The sequence below is a fragment of the Protopterus annectens genome, chromosome 2.part2, assembly GCF_019279795.1.
Source record: "Protopterus annectens isolate FY-2018-M chromosome 2.part2, PAN1.0, whole genome shotgun sequence".
NCBI lineage: Eukaryota > Metazoa > Chordata > Ceratodontiformes > Protopteridae > Protopterus > Protopterus annectens.
Genome location: NC_056730.1, coordinates 929,177,258 through 929,198,425, shown reverse-complemented (window position 1 = coordinate 929,198,425; position 21,168 = coordinate 929,177,258).

Here is a 21,168-nt window from a genome sequence, read left to right as displayed (position 1 = left end):
TGAACGACTGATGAGAATTTCTGAAGGTTTTATTTCTGTTAAGATAGTACATGAGTTGACTATAGACATCCAGAGTATGAAGAACTCTTTCTCTGTCATTTTAGGTTCTGGAAAGAAGACAATGAGATAGGTAGCTTGGCTCAAAGTAGACCCATAAACCACATTAAGAATAAATGAAGCATTTCTTCGTTCTCAAAAAAAAAAAAATCTTTGTGTAAATTGAGATAAGGTTGACCAATCATAAGAGCTTGCAACTCAGGCACTCTTCTTGTAGAAGTCAGAACAATCAGCAACACTGTTTTCCATATTAAGAACCTCAAATCAGCCTAATAAGTTGGTTCAAATGGAACAAGAGTTAATTTTTCCAAAACTAAAGATCTCAAGTAGGAGCCATCTAATTTCTAGGGAATGGGCATACAAAACCCCTTTCAAAAACAACTTGACACAAAAGTGCATTGGAGGGGGATTCTTGAGCAGACATGGTGAAATGGCCGAAAGATTAACTTTGATAGAGCAATAAGAAATGCCAGAGAATAGTAACTTACACAAATATTAAAAAAAACAAGAAAAATGCTAGACTCAAAAGGGTCTTGGTTCTAATGTGACACCCAACTAGAAAATATTTTCCATTTACTAATATTCAATTTACCAGTAGCAGGTTTCTTTGCATTTTTTAATACCTGCTGCACATCTTCAGACAATAAGTATCTAAAATATATTACAATTCTACCATCCAGGCAGTCATTTGAAGTTGCTTCAAGTTGGGGTGTATCAAACAACCCCTGTGTTGTGTGAGTAGGTCCAATCTGTGAGGAAGTTAGTGGTGCCCTTGGCCATTTCCAAAAAGAAGATAGAACCACTGCTGGATGGGCCAGAAGGGAGTCCCACAATGATTTCTGAGAGCCCCTCTGAATCTTAAGAATGACTCTGGATATCAATGTTAAGAGTGGAAAGGTGTATAGGAAAATTCACATCCAAGGAAATGAGAATCCATCTGTTTTCCAAGCTTGGATGCAAGGAGTCTTGGAGCAGAACTTTTCCAGTTGTTTGCTGTGAATGGAAGTGAACAGATCTATCTGAGATGTTCCCCACAGCTGGATCAAATCCTGAAACACCCCCTGATTCAATTTCCATTTGTGAGGGTCTGTCCTGGTCCTGCTCAGCTTGACCACCATAATGTTTCACTCTGATGGAATGTAAGAAGCATATAGAATCAAGTTTCTGTATCCTAGGTTGCCATGGCTAATCTATGCAGAGGATATGATTTGAAATCCCACTGCTTGCTTATATACCACATCATTGTGGTGTTGTATGTGACCCCTCCTAGAGGTCATGGGGACCTTAGATGATTGAGAGACCTGAGTGTGTTTATTCCTGCCAACATCTATTTGATGTTTAGGTATTTCATTGTTTTTTTTTTCTGAACACTTTGCAGTTTTATCTCCAAAGACACATACACTTTCAAGTGAAATCTGAGGCATCTGTTGTTACAGTCTGAAGCAGAGCTGAAAGGGAGAATGAAGGGTAAAACTGGTCTCTCCACCAAAGCAGTTCCTTGTTTACAAATTCCAAAATGGGAATTTTCAATGTCAAGGGGTGTTAATGTTGGGACCACACAGACTTTAGATACTATTGAATCTCTCATATGAAGTCTGGCTAGAGGAATCATGAGTGTCAAACATGCCATGAATCCTAAAATCCTGAGAAATCCTCTTGCTGAAGTATATGATTAAGAGGAAAAAGCTCAGGAATAAATCTAGGTAATGATCTATCTTCTCCTCTGGAAGAAGAGCTCTTTGTATGGATATATCTAGGAGGCAGCCTGGGAATACTATTCGGCTGGATGTAATTAGACAAGATTATGGAATGTTTTTTTTTGGAAATCCAGTCTGTGAAGGAGGTCTCTCACCCAAGTGAGAGAGTGAGAGATCCCTGAAGACTCTGCAAAAATAAGCAAGTTATCTAAATAAGGAAAATGTAAATACCTTGCAGTCTGCAATATGCTGTCCCTGGACCTGGATATTTTGTAAACACCCTTGGAAAAGTGGATAACCCAAAGGGTACTGCAGGGAACTGATAATGCAATCCAGGCACAGAAAATCCTAAGGCATGCTTGAAATCTGTAGCTATTGGGATGTAATGATAAGCATCCTTTAAACCTAGAATTACCAAAAAACTGAAAGGTGGATAAGACGTAATATGTGAAGGGATAGCATTCTGAACTTTGGAACTTTCACAAATTGGTTGAGACAGGAAAGATCTAAGATGGGTCTCATGAAACTTCTTTTTTTGGTATCAGAAACTTCCTTGAATAAAAACTTTTCCCTGCAAGAGAGAGAGAGAGAGAGAGAGAGAGAGAGAAAGGAACATATTCTGTTACCCCTGGAGCCTACAGATGCTGAATGAGAGGGCAAAATAAAATGTTTGATCTAGTGGATGATATATGCCCCTGATGGATAAGTCTCATAACTCATTTTTCTGAGATTATCTGTTGACAATGCGAGGAGTGAAGAACCAGATCTTAGGGAAGTATTAAAGGGTGGTCAGGGTGGGAAGGGGGCTTACCCTTTGAAGATAGTCATTCCGACTTGTTTCTGAGAGGCTCCCCCTTCTTCTTAGAGCTTCCTTGCCAATGTTTCTTGAATATCTGCAGGCTTGATGTTTGCTGAGTCTGCTTAGTTTGAATTATATAAAATTATACTGAATTACACACAAGACCTTAACCAAACTTTGAAAAACAAGGCTGAAAAATCGGACTCATCCATTAAATAATTTTTCCTTTCTCTTCACATTTTTTTCAGGACTTCAGCAGTAGATCATCCAAATACAACCTCCCTATCATGGGGAGAATCTAAGATCTCAACTTTTACCTCCTCAGGCAAATTTTGAGACCATAACCATACAAATCGTTTCATAACAAACCCATTACCTACTGCTGTGGAAGAAGCATCAGCTGCGTCATATGCACACTTCAAAGAATGTTCTGTTATTTGAGAAACAAAAGCAATAAGAGCATTTAGATAATATTTACTTTCAGATGAAGGAAAGTGGTAGCAAAGTTCCTCAAAAGAAATAAGCAAAAACATTAACATTTGAGGATGACAACAATTCTGAAAATAAGAGTGCTGAAAGAATGCACTCTGTTCCCAAATATATTACAGTCTTTCCCATCATTATCAGAGGGGGAGGGATTGACATTTACTAAATGTTTAGGTGCCTAAGGCTTTGACAAAGAAATGACTGTGGATTAGAAAATAATTCTTTGTAAGGCTCCCTTCCTAGGGGCTGCAGGCTATCTGACATATTGCAGACTGTAATAAAATGTCATCCAAAGCTGGAAGAACAAGAAGAACAGCAGTTGCCTAAGGAAACTCCACTTGTAAAAATAATACTTTTTCAGAAAAAACTGTAATGTTATTTTGTCCCCATTGAAAAGGTTGATTCATTCTAGAGATTGTTTTAGACAATGATGACAATCCTTTTAAGGGAAAGTCTGAAGAAATGCTCTCCTCATAATCAGAGTCTGTTGCCTCAAGAGAAATAACTGAATTTGTTCCCTCCAGTTCCATTCCCTGTTCATCCCATTGGGAATCTTCAGAAATGAAGAATTTCTTTTTCTCTTACCAGTAAAACTGGAATGTGAAGGATAATTGGCATACAAAGCGATCTCAGACCCTGCCCTGATGGGACTGCTGCATATCCACAAGTCAAGCTCCACTCGAGTACCTGCACGTGAGAACTCAACCTAGTCTGTGGCATCAATAGGACTTGTTGGCGGAACAGATTTGTGTCCCTGAGACTCCCTCTTTGGTGGAATAGACTTCCTCTCCAAGTCAAGCAGAGTACCTCATTAACCCTTTTTAAGCACAGTCTGGATAACTGGATGGGGAACACAAAATACACCCCTGAGATTCCACCTGTGTCCCTGCTGAACAGTGGCATAGAGAGCTGACTTGTTGGAACATGAGCTAAATTCTTGGCTAGGCTTGTAAGGGCCTCAGGGCCAATAGCCTAGTAACTTCCTATGATTCTATGAATAATACCCATTTGTTAATCAGGTAGTTCCACTAGAAACATGGACCCTTTTTAGGGGTGTACTGGGAGCAGTAACTAGTTGAGAGGCACTTGGTCAAGGTCACACAAGAGACAAATGAGGGCTGAAAGAAGGATAAAGAACATGAACTAAACCCTGAGCCAAGCCCAATAAATCTTTCCTATAAAGGGTAACAGAGACATGGGAAGATAAATGTTTAACTTTCTGCTTCTAGGCACAGCCAAGCAGAGAAAAAATCCCCAGTCCTTCTTCTGTAACCAAAAAGAATGGTTCTCTCATGCCCACAGAGGACATTCCCACATCCACAGAGGATGTGTCTAACCCCTGGTGCATGGTGGCCAAAGGGACTTCATCAGAGGAAACCAGGGAAGAAGTTGAGTGGTTTGTGGAACCTAAAATGGACAATGCAGAGTCACCCATCTGTGGATGAGGCAAGGAAACAGCTTGCTTATGTCACAAAGGCTGTCTAATAATTTTCTTTTCTTGTGTCTGGAGGAAAGAAGAACAAAGGAATCTGTAAGTTGTTTCATGGCTATGCCAAAGAAGAAGCTTGAAACAAGGCAGCAATATCAGTAAAATGTTAGTAGCAGGCAAGTATAAAAAAATCATTGTTTCCACAAAAAATAAAGTTAGAAGCACAAACACACACTTTCTCTAGCCCCTAGAAATGTATAACATTATTATCAATAAAAGATAAAGTAAACTTATTTATAATAAATGTTTACATTGAAAACAAAATAAATAAGCAGACAGGTTTAACTTGATGAGAATGTCATTGTATAATCCCCACAAAACATTAAACCTAGGTAAAATTAAAACAGCTGCTTAAAGAAGTTCTGTTTTTGAAACAAAAATAAAAGTGGAAGTTTTTTTCCCCTGAAGGTAACTTATCTGCTCAGTTTCTGATAAAAAGTAAAAGTGGAAGTTTTTTTCTGAAGGGAACTTATCTGCTCAACTATGGAGGAATGCTAGCAAGAGAGCAATCATCAAAAAGCTGCTAGATGAGTGCCGTTCAGCAGCAGGAAACCACTGAAGGGCTTGACGCCCAGAGCTCTGACTGTTTCCTCTATGAGCTTGAGCTTTCAGTGGTCTGGATGTGTGGAAGATGCCCTTAAGTGCTCCAATGCCGAACAGCTGAAAAAAATGTACTTGGTAAAAGGTTACTTTTTCCTTAGTCAGGAATGCCATCATTTGTGAAGTGTCTAGCAGACATCCAAGAAATGTTATTCTATAGGAAGGAATTTAGAATGACTTCCTGAATGATGTGAAAACCTAGGTTCTGAAACATATATCTGACAAAGAAGAGATATTCTTGACGATTTTGAATACAGTCTGCAAAAGTAAGGTAGTCATCCAAGTAGAGAAAGGTGGATGTCTTGTAACATGCAAAAACATTCACTGGTGTTAGACACTTTCCGAAAATCCTTGGTGTCAAGGACAAACCAAAGGATAAATTAAAAAACTGAAAGTATGAACCAGAAACAGAAAATCTTAAAAATGATCTAAAACCTCTAACCAAAGTTACCAAGAAACTTAAAGAAGGAATCAGGAAAAAGAGAGATTGCTAACATGGAGATTTAAGAAAGCCAGGTCCAAAAACAGGTTTCCAGCTTCCCTCCTTTTTGGGCATCAGAAATATTCTTGAATAGAATCCTTTTTCTTTTTGATCCTTTGGTACAGGTTCTATTACTAACTGGGATAGCTTATGAGCAATGATGGGAGAAAAAAGAGGTTGGTTTGATTCTAAGGATAGGATGGAATCCCTAGGTTTGGCGAGAGGGATTCCCATTGCCACCTGTACCCATTTTTTAATGAATCCTAGCATCCAATAATCTGTTGTAACTTGGTACCACATAGGAAGATGTTGAGACAGATTCTTTGAAAGGTTTAGAAAGTTACCAGGGTGGGGAAGGGAAGGGAAACATAGTCATTTTTCTTGGACTAAGATTGGGCCTATGCTGCCCCTCTTTTTCTTAGATATTCCTTACATTATTTTTAAATGTTCCTTTTCCCAACTTTTGTTGGATTGTTTAAATATTTTCCTGTAAATGACCCTGTGCTGAAAGAGAACTTTCTGCACTAATTTGGTATAGGGGACTGTACATTTTGCTTTACTCATTGGATCAGTTTCCCCCTGTTATCAAATCTCTTAAGAACATCTGCCGATGAAATGCTAAATAAAACCTTTTCATCAAGCTCAGTATTAAGAATTTCGAATCTGACATCTTTTCTGGTACAATATCGGTTTGTAACCAAGCTTATCTGCACATGACCCCTAGCTGTAGTCATAAATACAGCATCTGCAGCATTCTAGCAGCATCCCGATGAATGTTTGGTGACTTGAATGACTGAGGAAAGTAATAGAAAGCACTGAGGACTTGGAACCTGAATCAGGTAAGTTTGTAATAATCTTTTTAATGTCAGTAAAGGATGTCAAACGATACTTGGACATATTTGCCAGACAAATGAGCATTCTAAAGGGTAAGGTTGAAGACTTTGTTTTCCAAGTCTGATAAAGGCTCTGCCATTTTTGCCTGAAGCAAATTGTTTTGATGTAGCTGCATGCTTAAATTTAGAAGTTTTTGATAGGGAAATAAAAGAAGTATCAGCTTTAGGGTTACAGAAAGAATACTTATAAGACTGAGGCACCTTGTAAAGTTTATTGGGTTTCCTAGAAGCAGGTGCCAGACTATCAGTAGAAGTACGGGCAGGTTTAAAGTAATTCTCTAGTGTCCCAATAACCAGGGGTATAGCCAGCGGTGTGGGGGTTTCTACTTTTAACAATACCTCTGTTGTGTTTCAGAAATTTCCGAATGGGGGGGGCGGGGGGGGCATGACCAGGATGCTGACAGGCTAGTAGCACAGTTTTCTTGCTCTGCTACTCTATTTCTATTTCTGACAGGGAATTTTATTTTTATAATATCCTAAACCGATTTTTAACAGAATCTTTTACCTGATACTACATAGAAGGATATTATCTAAAAATTTCTAAATATTTGAATTTTTCCTGTCAAATTATTAATTTGAAAGGTCTGTACCAGTAGATGTGAAATCAATCATTCAATGAGAATCTCTCAGAACTTGCCTTTAAAGAAAGAACTCCAGTCTGTTCTTTCTAACATAAAATAGCTTTCTTTAAAAATGGACAGAATGGATAACAAACTTGACAGCTTTAAAAGAAAATGTATCAAACAGATGGATCAGTTACATGAGATTTTAAAACAACAGAAAACTCAGATATCTGGAGTGGAAGATGCTCTTAATGACATAGAAGTCAGAGTATCTGAAGATGAGAACAACACTGAATTTCTACTGTGACAAAAAAACTTAAAATTAAACAAAATTGATGACTTGGAGAACAGATCCAGGAGAAATAACATTTGTTTTTTGAACTACCTTAAAAATGAGTAAATATAATCAACTTTCTTACTGCCTGGATTACTAAGACTCTAAATTTATCTGAAGTTATGTCATATGGTACAGAAGGAGCACAGAGGTCTCTAGTTTCTACTTCATCAAAAACTAAATCTTCACCGAGATCAGTTATTGTTAAGTTATTCTCACCTTAAGACAAGGAGCTAATACTTAAACAGCCTGGTCCAAATCTCTTATTGAACTGGTTGACAAATTAATAAGATATGACTGTTCCAATGCTGTGATGACCAAAGGGAAACATTTTTTTACCTCTCATAAAAGAACTTAAGAAAATACAGTTTAAGGTACATTTACTCTTTCTTGTCACTTTCTTGTCAAGCTCAAAATATTCCTTCAGGATGAAATTAGACACTTTGAAGACCCAGACTCTGCACTGTCATTAAAAAAATTCTAGACCAAACACTGGAACAATAATACTTTGAAGAGAGATGCAGAAGTAAATTCCTGGAAATCCCATGAGAAGAAAAAGAAGCTAAAGGACAAATGACTCTAATCTTTAGTATAAAACTGATGTTAATTGTTTTAGTAACAAAATTATTTTTCCATGATAAAGTTTATGAATTCAGTTACTGCAGATATAAGTAAAGGGAAGGAAGCAAGGATTCACTTATCTATAACATAAATAAATTTTAGTTTTCCTTTTCCTATATGTATTGCTAAGCTATATTCTATATTTTATTTTCCATATTAAATATATGCAAAAAAACCAACGTCACAGATAAAACACCGGAGAAGGACCCACCAAGCCCTGCAGTCAGCACACCAATAACTCCAACACAATTCTATTAGTTAAAATAATGTTCCAACTGAACCAAACTTTTGAAGGCAGTTTAGCTGTAAAGTGAATATAAAAGTCCTCCACAAAATCCGATATAAAAGTTTTATTCCAACGACAAACAAAGACAGATTTAATCACGAGCGCTTTCGCCTGGTCATACCAGGCTTTCTCAAGTGTAACTGAATTAAAAAAGGAACAAGTCTTTATACAAAAGGCACATTGCCTTAATTGGAGTTCAAATAATACATCACATTAATTGTAATGTGTTAAATTCATTGCAAACTAAAACTTTTAACCCCTTGAAATTCATTATACAAAAATATGTTTAAAAACTCGTTTGACTGTTGTAGGTACCCTTTAAAAACAGTTAATAATGAATTGCTCCGAAAATATTAAATGCTTGAAACTTGAATTAAAAAAACTTATTATAATATTACTGACATTTTAAATATATGCCTTTACTTAATAAGTATTAAGAAATTAATTATTTAACTAATAATAAGCTTTATATATATATATATATATATATATATATATATATATATATATATATATATATATATATATCTCCTGGTTTCATTTCTTCAGATATGTGCCACATAAATCTTAAAGTCATAGCTCATTGTAACATAATAGTAATTTGCTGACATTACATTAAAGTATGTTGTAAATAGACTGAATGTTTATGATGTTTTTAACTTTAAGTCTTAATTCACATGTCATAGTTGATTGGAATATGTGAGGTGTTGTATGTATGAGATTTGGATGTGCTTCTCTAAGAAATATCAGACTGTTGTGCCGTTTATGAGTACTTCTTTACTAACAGTGAAAAAATTGTAGGTGTATGCAGTGTGTATAAAGCAGTTTTCCATTTTTATATTCTTTCTTTTTTATTTTTATTTAGACTTATCTGTGATGTTTGGTGCTGATTTATTCATTGAGGAGGACTTACAAGAGGAGAAATACAGTAGTAAAAACAATTTATGTGTTTTAACTCATGCTTGTGGTAAAAAACAGCAATTCACGAATACGAAATGAACCATGAATGAAAGCAGCATTATTTTAAGACTGTTGAAGCTGGTGCTCTTACCTTGACTAATTTATGCATGTTTTCCTTCTCTTTTTGAGTCTTTGAGATCTCTTAAAGTTCCTGCTGAGGTCGCAGGCCTTGATTTACTTGTTAGATAAAGATTAAATGAAGAGGGAAGCTAAATAGGAAGTACTTAGTTGTGACAAACAGTTTTAAAGGTTAAGATTTAAAGGGAGAGTGTCAACGAAATACCGGATAAAATGTTGTTTGATATTAACACACAAATTAAGTGCAAAATAGTAAGAAGCTGTTAACTCATACTCTCTGCTATATTTACTTTAAAGTTACTATTTTAGGACTTGTAAAATCTGTATTTCACTATTTAAGGTATATAATAAATTTTATAGTACTGTGGCACCAAACACTATATAGAATTAATTTATTCAATTCAACTTTTATCCTAAGATATTATATTATTCAAATTACACTCTGTTCTATTAATTTAAAGAAGGGAGGATGATTTTGTTTATGTCTGTTGATGTTCATCCCTTGCTTGGTTGACTTGTTGAGCATATGTAGGCAATAGATATGTGTCTTTCGACTGTTCCCAGTTAGGGGTCACCACAGCGGAACTCCTGTTCACTCACGATTGGCAGTGGATTGTTACAGTGCCGAGTTGCCAGCTCGATGCCCAACCTTTAAAGAAGGCATGCCCATTCACGCTCGTACCTACCTGCATGTCTTTAGCGTCACTCGACCACGGGGAAGACATGCAGACTCCACACAGAAGGTGCTCCAGCCGAAAATCGAATGGGAGAACCTCTTGCTGTGAGGCAACAATGCTAACTGCTGCACAACTGTGGCCTAGGCAATAGATATGTGTATGTTTATGAAAATGGTTGTGGTGAAGATTTGTATTGGTTTCTGTGTGGATGTGCTTTTTGAGCTGGAAGTGAGGAGCTCAAATACATTGCAATATTAGAATCTCATTCTCTGACAGTTAATTTAAAGCCTGATGCATAGTAAAGGAGGGACTAATATGAATAATAGCATGTTTTTCACAAAGTCAGACAAAATTACACAGTCATTTTTATAAGCTGTGAATTTATGTGTCTGTTAAAAAGACTGTAGTTGGTATATTGCCAACCACATGTTATCCCTCAGTACAAATATAATTCTGGGAATATATTATTAGTTATTTTAGACATCATAGTTGTTGTTTTATTACTTTATATCTACTAGTAAGTTTTAGTGAATGATATTCTATTTATAAAAGAGACACGTTTTGAATGATAATTGTATATGCAAGTCCTTACAAACAGACAAAAAAATTCTTAGAGAAGTTAATTTGTTCTTTGAAATATCATTCATGTCTACCATAATATCCAAGAATGTACAGTCTTGCAGTCAGAACTGAACATAAATAGTCACATTTTCAATAATATGTAATAGCTGAGTCACATTATCAATAACATATAATAGCATATTAGTAATATAGCAGGATAATTATAAACAATGTTATATGTAATTTTTTATCTGTGTTAATCTCTCTTTTCTCAGAACTGAAAGAATTTATTGGATTTATTATAATACTATATAGGCTCTTATAAATAGAATAGAACCAAACGACTACAAGATCTGCTATACTTTGCAGTTTATAAGTTTTATAACAAACAAATGAATGCTTACAATATAAATATTATGTATATACTAACCCCTTTTAATTTTGTTAAATAAGTTAGGCCTTTCATATATCTTAACTTTAGAAGTAGTAGAGTGATGCAAGATATGTATTTGTGGAAATGTGGTAGTGTTTGAATAGGATTGCTATTTAAACCAGGAGTTTTAAGCTCCATGGGAGGGAGATGGGAATGAAAAGTGCATGCATAGTAGTTTACAAATTATTTATTTTTCATTTTTGGTGTCTACTATTCTTGATAGAAATTTACAGTTAACAGTTAATCTCAATTATCTTGTATTTATATCTATAAGTAAGCAGTTCACTAGATACAATAATATTTTTTCAGTACTGTATTATTTACAAATGTATGTGGGTATTATATGGAATACTTATTTACTTTTTCATATTTTGGCAGTATGACTAGCTTGAAATGCATATCAATTAATATCAATGGATTAAATAATGGTTGTAAAAGCGGTATCTTATTCAAAATTTTAAAAATATTTAATTCTCAAGTTATCTTTTTACAGGAAACATGCTTAATAAAAGAAGATTTGGACAGACGTAGTACTAAACACTAGTCTATATTGACTAGCTCTTATTATAAACAAAAGAGAAGATGGTTGACTATTTTATGGAAAAATCCTTTGCCTCTACCTAAAATTATGAATACATTTAGTGAAGAAGAAGGCATGTTTTGTTCAGTGACTATAGAGAGTCAAAGGAAACTATACACTTTTATTAATGTCTACTGGATATCCAGATTAGGAATACAAACAGTTAAACAACAGTGTGGGGAAATAATAAAAATATCAAAGGGATACATTATTTTTGCAGGTGACTTTAATTGTATTTTATCTGACAATGATACCAACACAAGCTGTAAAAGGAAGAAACCTGCCTCAGTCAAGGCTGTGATGGAGTTCACTGATTTATATAATATGACAGATATAAATGAGTTTTCAGTATCAGAATCACTCTTCTTTACCTATTTCTCATAAAGGCATGGGGCACAATCATGAATAGATAAAGTATATGTTTCAAATGAGATCACTAGTAGAACAGATAATGTTAAAGTAGTATATTGCCCACTGTTGGATCATAATGCAATAACATTTGAAGATATGTAGAATTCTAGTAATAACATCCCAAATTAAAAGGATTCCTGCATATATAACCAATATGAAAGATTTTGAGGAGTTCTTTAATAAAGAAATTAAAACTTTTATTGAAATTAATCATACAGGCACATCTCAGAGATTTTTGTATGGGACTATTTAAAAGCATAGCCATTTGGCAAAATTACAAGTTGGTTTGCACAAAAAAAGGAAACAATGGGACAAATAATTGATGGATTTACAGGAGAAAATTTATAAATTAAAATTAGTCAAAAAATAATTAATAGAATAAATAAATAGCTTAAACAGTAAATATTTAGAAATTTTACAACATAAAATGATGATAAATTTAGAAAAGATTAAAATACGTATTCCATAAATCTTAAATCCATGTGTAAATTGACAACTAGAACAAAATGATTGTTAAATCAAATCACATCAGAGAACTGTACTCCTGTAGTAGTAAAAACAAGGTTACTGAAATAAAGATATTCTGGATGTTTTCAGGTCTAATTTTAATAAGATTAATCAATGCAAACCAACAATGGATGCACATTATCTAATTAAAACATTTATAAAAAAAATATTGAAAATAGATTGTTAGAGGATCAAATAAAAATAATTGACAAACCTACATAAATGTCTGAGCTCAAAGTTCAAAATAATAAATTAAAACCCAATAAAGCACCTGGAAATGATGGTGTAATACATGAACTAAAGAAAATGATGACTAAGGATACTTTGAGTATTTTACTAGAGGTATTTTCAATAGTTAAAGGACTTACAAAGGTACCACCATCCTGAAAATACATCCTAACATCCCCAGTTTTAAAATTTGACAAGGACAAAACACAATGTTCTTCATATAGACCAATTTCATTATTAAATGTAGATTATAAAATATTCTTAGCAATCTATGCCTCTAGAATAAAACAATTTCTTCCAGTGTTGATAAACAATGATCAGACTGGGTATGTAATGAACAGGAACACCTATGAACAAACTTCCCATTAGTATCCAAATAATTTCTAACATAAATCTCTTTAAATACAAAATTAAACAATTTCTCCTAAATGTCAACACCTGTCACTGCAACACTTGAATCCCACCTTACCACCTTACTGCCTCTCACACTTTTAATACCCACCTATTTCAAGTGTCTTATCTCACTGGCATCTCTTTCTCTTTTTGTGGATTAAAAACAAATTCTAACTTTTGTACTGCATGTTATGCACATTATTGTAATGTTTATATAAACTTAATTTTCAGGCCCGTTGTAAATTTCTAATGTTCTCGTGTAAAGCACATTATTGTAATGTTTGCATACAACTTCATTGTCAGATGTTTTTCTTTATGTAACTTTGTAATAACTGTCTGGAGCTTTTTTCCTTGGGTCTCCACTGAAAACGGGCCACTGGCTCAGTTGGACTAGCCCAGTTAGCAAATGACAAATAAATAAATAAGATATTATAATGCTACCAATAATTGATTATACTAATAACTCAAAAAATGGCAAACATTGGTTAGTCTGGATATCAATAGTGCATTTGACTCAGTTAATTGGGAGTATTTATTATTAGTACTAGAGGAATGTAATTTTTCAAACAATTTCTTTCAGTTAATCAAACTTCTCTATGGACCTATTTTGAATACATTAAGATAGGCTCATATACTACTCAATCAGTCATGATCACTAAAGGTAATAAACAGGGTTGTGCCTTGTCCACATTGCTGTTTGCTCAGGTTATGGAAACTTTTGCAAATTACATAAAATCAAATAAAAATATTAAAGGCATAGTAATGAATAATGCTTTAATCCCCAAAACACAATTATTTGCAAATGGCATCCTATTTAATTTGACTGACTGCAATTCTTCTCTTATCACAGTATTTTAAGCAATAGAAATATTCCGAAAGACATTGGGACTCAGTTTTAATGAGAATAAGACTAAAATACTACCTGTTAATTATAATATTAATAAAACAGATAAGAAATTACATAAATACATTGTGAAAGATGGTGAAATCACTTAGGGATAATCTTGTTTGATAATATCAAAGATATAACAACCCCTAATTATAATAATAACTTAAATTCCATAAAACAATCTCTTAATAAATGGAATAAAATTGCTATGGAAGAGAGATTCTCCTTAATTAAAGTGATTATCCTTCCTAAAATTCTAGATATATAATACAAACTTTATCCCTCCCACTCCTCTCCAAAAATTATAAAAGTGTATCATTCTTTATTTCTGAGATTTCTAAGGTTCCCTACTAAGCCTAGATTGGTTTTAATCCACCACATTAGAGATTGCACATCCGGTGGTATTGGTCTTCCAGATTTAAAATTACATTTCTTATCCTCTATTGTTAAGACAATAATTTATTGGTTAAATATTTAAAATGCTAAATGGAAAAATATTCAGGGAGATATTTGAGGTAAATCCAATAATTTAACAAAATCATATCATGCTAAAATAGCTACCATTAAATTTCATTGGTTAGTGATAAACTATTTTACAGAAAATAAAAACAAACCATTTAGGTCTTATTATATTAATACAATAATAACCTCCTTTAACATTTTCATTTTCAGGAATCCTGAATATAAAGCATGGATTTTCTTTATATTTCCAATTACCTATACTCAAAATAATATCAATGCACTAAATTTAACAACAATGGCTACACTGAAAGATAAAAACCTGTTATACTGGTATCAGTTACTAGACAATAATACAAAATGTTGATCTTATTATTATGTTTGAAAAGACGTGGCTAGAAATTCAAAACTGTAAATAATTAGTTGAGTATAAGGTTATTCTAATGTAACCAATAGTTAGAAATTCTTTCCCCACATTCATTGATTTACTCATTATTCTAATGCACCAGAATATAATTGGAAAGTTTCTTCTATCTAATATGTATAAGGTACTTAAGAATTTCACAGTATGTTACAGAGAAGCCTACTGGGATTATTTTAGACTTGTTAATAATAATTCACCAAGTGAAGATGATAAAAAACTAATACTCCAATCTTCAAAACAAACTACTTCATCACAAAGGTGGAGAATATTGTCTTGGAAGTTCTTACATAGAACCTTTATCACACCATATAAAGCTGAATTGATGTATAATAAAGGCATAGGATGCTAGAGCTGTAAACTAAATGTTAAAGCTGACTAGCAGCATATGTTTTACAATTGTATAAAATTTAAAAGTTATTTAAATGATATGAATTCTCTTTTACAGTCTGTTTTAATTATAAATTTATGTTGACCAAATCTCTTACTTTATTTAATACGCATATTCCCACTTGTGTCATAAAAATAAAATACCCTATTTTATGGCGTTCTTAACATTAACAAGAAAAGTCATCACCAAGAGCTGGAAAAATGAGACTACTCCTACCATGAGGGAATTTGTGCACTTGGCAACTGAAGTCTGTCATCTTGAACTTATCACAACTTATCACAATCAAGATAAAAACATCTAGAATCACCTCTTCATATAATATATGGTAGAAATTCAAAGAACTGCTGGATAAACAGACAATTAACTAACAACTACTTTTATCATATTTCTTTTTCCATTTAAACAGCTTTTTTTATAGTAGACACCTTTGTAATAGTTATTTTAGTTGTTTACTATTATTCTTTTAGATATATAATATTTCTATTATTATATATTAATGTTTTGTTGTTAAAATTTTCAATGAAACTAACTGAAAAAAAAAGAAATTTCTGAATGCTTCCATTTAAACAACTTTTTTCTCCCTCCTATACCATCAGAAAAATAATTCTTCTTTGAACATATGGCTGCATGGAAGCACCCCAAAAGCTGTGGATACTGGTTAGATGGCTTATCCTTCATGAGATACTTCCCATATAGTTTAGGCCCATCTCCTGCATGTTCCACAACTGCTAGTATTGTAAGTTGCTAAAAATACTTTTGTGAGTCAATATATTTTGTCCATTGCTGGGGCATGGAACACTCCAGTATCTTTGTCACTGTGTTTATAATGTTAACTGTTCTGTACTTATTTGGTTCAACAGATGGACCATCATTATGGAGGGATATTATATGTTTTTCCTTTTACAAGACAAAAACCTAATCTTCTCTGTTATTCCTGTTTATGAGGATATGGGGGTGGGCATGCAACAGATTATATTATGCCAGTTTTATGAACTGGGGGTAATCCAACAGATCTGGCTGAACCATAGTATTTGGTTTCTGTAAGTGTATTTCTGACTGTGAATAGACTGACCTCCTATAGATGGAAATGGTTAACAGGACCCAAGTAGTACTTTTGGTGCTGAGCTCTAATGTGCAAAGTATCAAAAACATGCACGTGTAGCTATCTATATTTTTCAAAGTGGTTTGTTACTAATTCTGCTGGCAGCCATATTGAGGGAAGGGGTATTACTTTTTTCAGGACAGAATAACTTAACAGTTTTCCAGAGGGAGATAACACATGATGAGATTTGCTTGTTACAGTCAAAACACTCCTTTTTACGTTCTGTAGTGGATGTTTTGCAGGTAATTCTCAGCTGCAAGTAATAATTTGGTGACAGCCGGGACCTGTTACAGAAAATGGCTAACTCACCCCTTGTCCCACTCAGTCACGTGTTCCTTCATTTTTTCTGACATCCATGGATGAGCATTATGTTTCAACAGCATTCCTTTTTTGGAACATTACTCTCCAGTATGTCCATGGTCATATATGATATTAATCCAAGCCATGCATCCCAAATCTCTGACAAGTTCTAGTTCCCATGAAAAATGTAAGCATTGCCTTGGGAGATGAAACATTTACAATCAGGAGCCTGGGAGATGAACCATTTACAGATTGCCTGTGTCCATTAGAGAAATGGGTGCCAAACCAGGGATGAAATTCTTGTTCCCCATCCAGTTGTCCAAGTTGCTCTTGAATTGAATTAGGGAGGAACTCTGCTTTACATGGATGGGAAATCTATTCTAAAGAAGGGGCAGTCAAGTCCTATTTATATCACAAGCAAGGTTTGAATCTTTAGAATGAGTAATTCTGGTGCTGCTTGTTTTGCAGGTATCAGAAGGTCCATCAGAGTGGGGTCCAACAATGCCTTGTATGCCCAGGCATAGATCTCCCCTCAACAGCTTGTAGGGGACAGAATACAGGGATAGGTGTTTGAGGTGGTCTGCATAGGACATGTTACTTATGCCCTGTATTCTTTTAGTGAGGAACCTCTATGGGCTTTCCAGTTACTGGATTTGTCTTGTTGGTTACATACCAAAGGAGACATTGTATTCAATGATAGATATGATGAATACTGAATACAGTGGAACAATTACTTCTTTGGACCTAGATGCCATATTTTTGTTTATAAGTTGCACAATATAGAATGATTTCTTCACTGCTGTAGACATGTGGTGCTCAAAGGCTAGATTACTGTCTACATGTGTCCCCAAGTCCCTGACTACTGTATTGACTGTTGGGGTGTGTTGTCAATATAATAGTTACCAAAGGTGGATAACATCTGAAGTATACTTGTATGCATTGCTTGGCATTTAGTTTTAGTCCAAAGCTCTGACACAAGTTATTTTCTCTGTCAGCCCTTCCTGTACAGCATTAGTGTCAGTTGAGCATTCTATGACTGCTCCTAATTTGCAATCAACTGCAAATCTGGCCAGCCAGAAGCCCCTGACATTGGCATTGACTTCAGTGAAGTAAATTCCAAAAAGGAACAGTCCTAGATCCTATCCCTGAGGGACTGTGCTTGTAAAGTGCCTCTTTGTAGAGGTGGACTCCCCAGTTCTAACTTCCTGGGTCCTGTCTCTGAGCCACCTGGCTATCCACTGGGTAACATAAGGGTTTATACCTAATCTCAACAATCCCTGCATGGAGTATTGTGTCAGATGCCTTGGCCAGGTCAAGGTAGGCAGTGTGAACCATTTTGTCCTCATACATTGCTTTTGTGACCTTATCAAAGAAGTCCACCAGATTAAGTAGGCATGACCTACTCTTTATGAAACCAAACTCGGTTAGGCCTAGTGCCTGGAGGTTTCCTATGTCATTATCAATCATTTCCATGATAAATCTTTCAATGATTTTGCATATGACACTAGTGAGACTAGTGGGATTTATGGGTCTGCAGTTTTCAAGGTCTGTAGATGGCAGAGGGATAACTATTGCTGATCTCCATTCATGGGGCACAAAACCTGTGTGGAGGCTATGGTTAAATAGTGATTCCAGGTGGCCGGATAGGTCAGGTTTCATGCTATTTAGAATGCATCCTAGGATATTATCTGGGCCCAGCGATGCAGTGTTCTTGGCCTTAGAGAGAGCATTGAGGACCTGTTCCCTAGTAACAGTAGTGGTAATTATATTTGCTGGCATTTCCTGAGGGAATGTTAAAGTGGAGAGAGGTTTAAAGTTAGATATGAATTTGCATGCTAGTCTCTTTGCTGTATTTTCTAGCTCAGTATAGCTGGCTCCATTACCAATGAGCTCTGCACACAACTGTGTATTGCCTTTGAGGTAAAGAATGTCTTGTGGCTGTCCTTGAGCTTAGAAGCCAAATTTACCTCAAATTTGGCTTTGGTAGACTTTATTTGTTCTCTGAATTGTTTGTTTAGTTTGATGAAAGTGCTTTTAACCTGCTGGATGCTACACCACCTAATTTTTGCCATAATTTTATGCCTTCTGTTATACAGATTATTGATGCTGTGATTCTATCAGGGTGGCTTGTTTTTTTGAGTTAGTTCTATATTTTTTCCACGTGGGGATAGCTGCCTCTATGTAGCTATCAACATGCTTGAATAGGGTTTCGGTGAACAGTTCTGCATAGGCAGTAATGTTCTCAGGGTCAATGGTGGTTTGAAATTTTGTCAGGTTATCACTTAATAGTAGGAAGTTAGCCTTTGAGTAGTTCATGAACATTCCAGGGTTAGCTTTGGTTCTGGGTTTTACTTTTACTTCAAAGAAGTCTGTTTTGTGATGGTCTCACCTTACCCGGGAGGACATTACACTAGTAGTTGTGCAGCACTTTCCAACATTAGCGAGGACCAGATCCAATATGTTTTTGCCCCTGGTCAGTGTATTGACAATCTGGTCCTGGGAGTTTGTATTTACAAAATCCAAATCTCTGTGCCTTCACATTTGGTGTTGTATATGATTTGCAGTTAATAGTGGGGTAATTAAAGTCGTCTATGAATATAGTATTGGGTTGGATGGTGAGTGTTTCCAGTAAGCTAAAAACATGTTCTGGGTCTCCTGGGTCATAGAGGGGGACCTATAGCTTGCAAGGAAGTGGTATGGGATTTGAACATGGAGAAGCTCAAATGCATCAACTTGTTTGACCAGTCTTGAGGTATACTGATTTCTAATGTAAATAGAGACACCTCCACCTTTCCTCCCTGTCTGTGTAGTAGCTGATCTAAATGTGTGGAAGGCATTATAGCCTTGCACTGCTGGGGTGCTATCCATGGTTTTAAGCCATGTCTCAGTGACTACACAGATGGCAGCTTTCTCTAGGGTGAGGAGAGTGGAATTTCTTGTTTAGACTCATAACACTGAGCAGTAACACCTTTATATTTTCTTGGTTTTGATCTGCTATGTTGAAAGCACTTTAATTTTGGCATTGCATAAAAAAGGCACTATGGGGGAGGACAATGTTTTACTTAACATTTGAAAGTCTAGATGGCAGGGGTGCCGACCATCCCTGACAAAGCAGAGTGGTCTGTTGACCATCTCCTTTCATGTTGACAAATATTTCATGCCTTAGAATGACACCAGAAATTAAGCCAATAATTAAAGTCAGTCATCTTCTGTTCGTATTGTGACATCATCTTTACAGAAGTTAAAATGCTGCTCGGTGCTAGGCTCATACCAATCTGGGATATGTATTTTGAGAACTCCATTATGTCTTTCTTCATATAGTCCAGGAATGTATGTCTAAGGTCATTTACACCCGCATGGACTATGACTGAGTCATACTGATACTTGTGGTCCAATCACCTGAGTGCATGCATAATGTGGTGGATCATGGCCTCTGATAAGCAACTGAACACAACTTTCTCCTTACTCAGCTTGGTTGAGAGGAACATCAGCGTGTCTCACAAATGAGTCTTCAGTGACTAAATATTGGATTGTGTGGTGGCTTTCCTTATGAGATTAGAAGTAGAGACTCCATGAGATGTGGCTGTATGTGTTGATGTGGGTGTTAAAAACAAAAATGTGAACTGAAAAGCAATGAGAGCGGTAGAAACCAGGTTTAATTTAGCGATTAAACAAATTAATAAATAACACACTTTCGGTAAAGGCTGTGCTTCACCTTCATCAGAATGCAAAATACAGAGTAAAAAATCGCACATCTTTTAAAATATCGCCAGAAGGTAGTTAAAAACGTCACTTCCCTTCCAAAGAAGGCGTGTTAGGTACCTGGCGTTACGAAAAAACGATATAAATATTTTATGTAATGAAAAGACATTTGCCAAAGTGTATTTATAAGTTAATAGCTCCTTTCCCAATGTATAAAATAAATAGAATGATATGACGTTTATTTAAATTGTTATTGCATGTCTTTGCTGCTGGATTTAGTAAGGTGTTAATATATGGGGCTGTTTAATAGCCTTGTGTTGTTGAAGATTTGCTTGTTTATTTCATTTTGTTTATATCATTCTATTTATCTTATGCATTGGAAAAGGAGCTATTAACTTATAAATACACTTTGGCAAATGTCTTTTCATTACATAAAATATTTATATCTTTGTTTCGTAACGCCAGGTACCTAACACGCCTTCTTTGGAAGGGAAGTGACGTTTTTAACTACCTTCTGGCGATATTTTAAAAGATGTGTGATTTTTTACTCTGTATTTTGCATTCTGATGAAGGTGAAGCACAGCCTTTACCAAAAGCGTGTTATTTATTCATTTGTTTTATCGCTAAATTAAACCTGGTTTCTACCGCTCTCATTAGTTTTCAGTTCGCATTTTTGTTTTTAACTAGTTTGTCGTGATTTTCTGTGGTTGATGTGGGTGTTGTTTTGAAAGAGTGCATTAGGGGCTACTGAGTACATTTGTTAAGTCTGC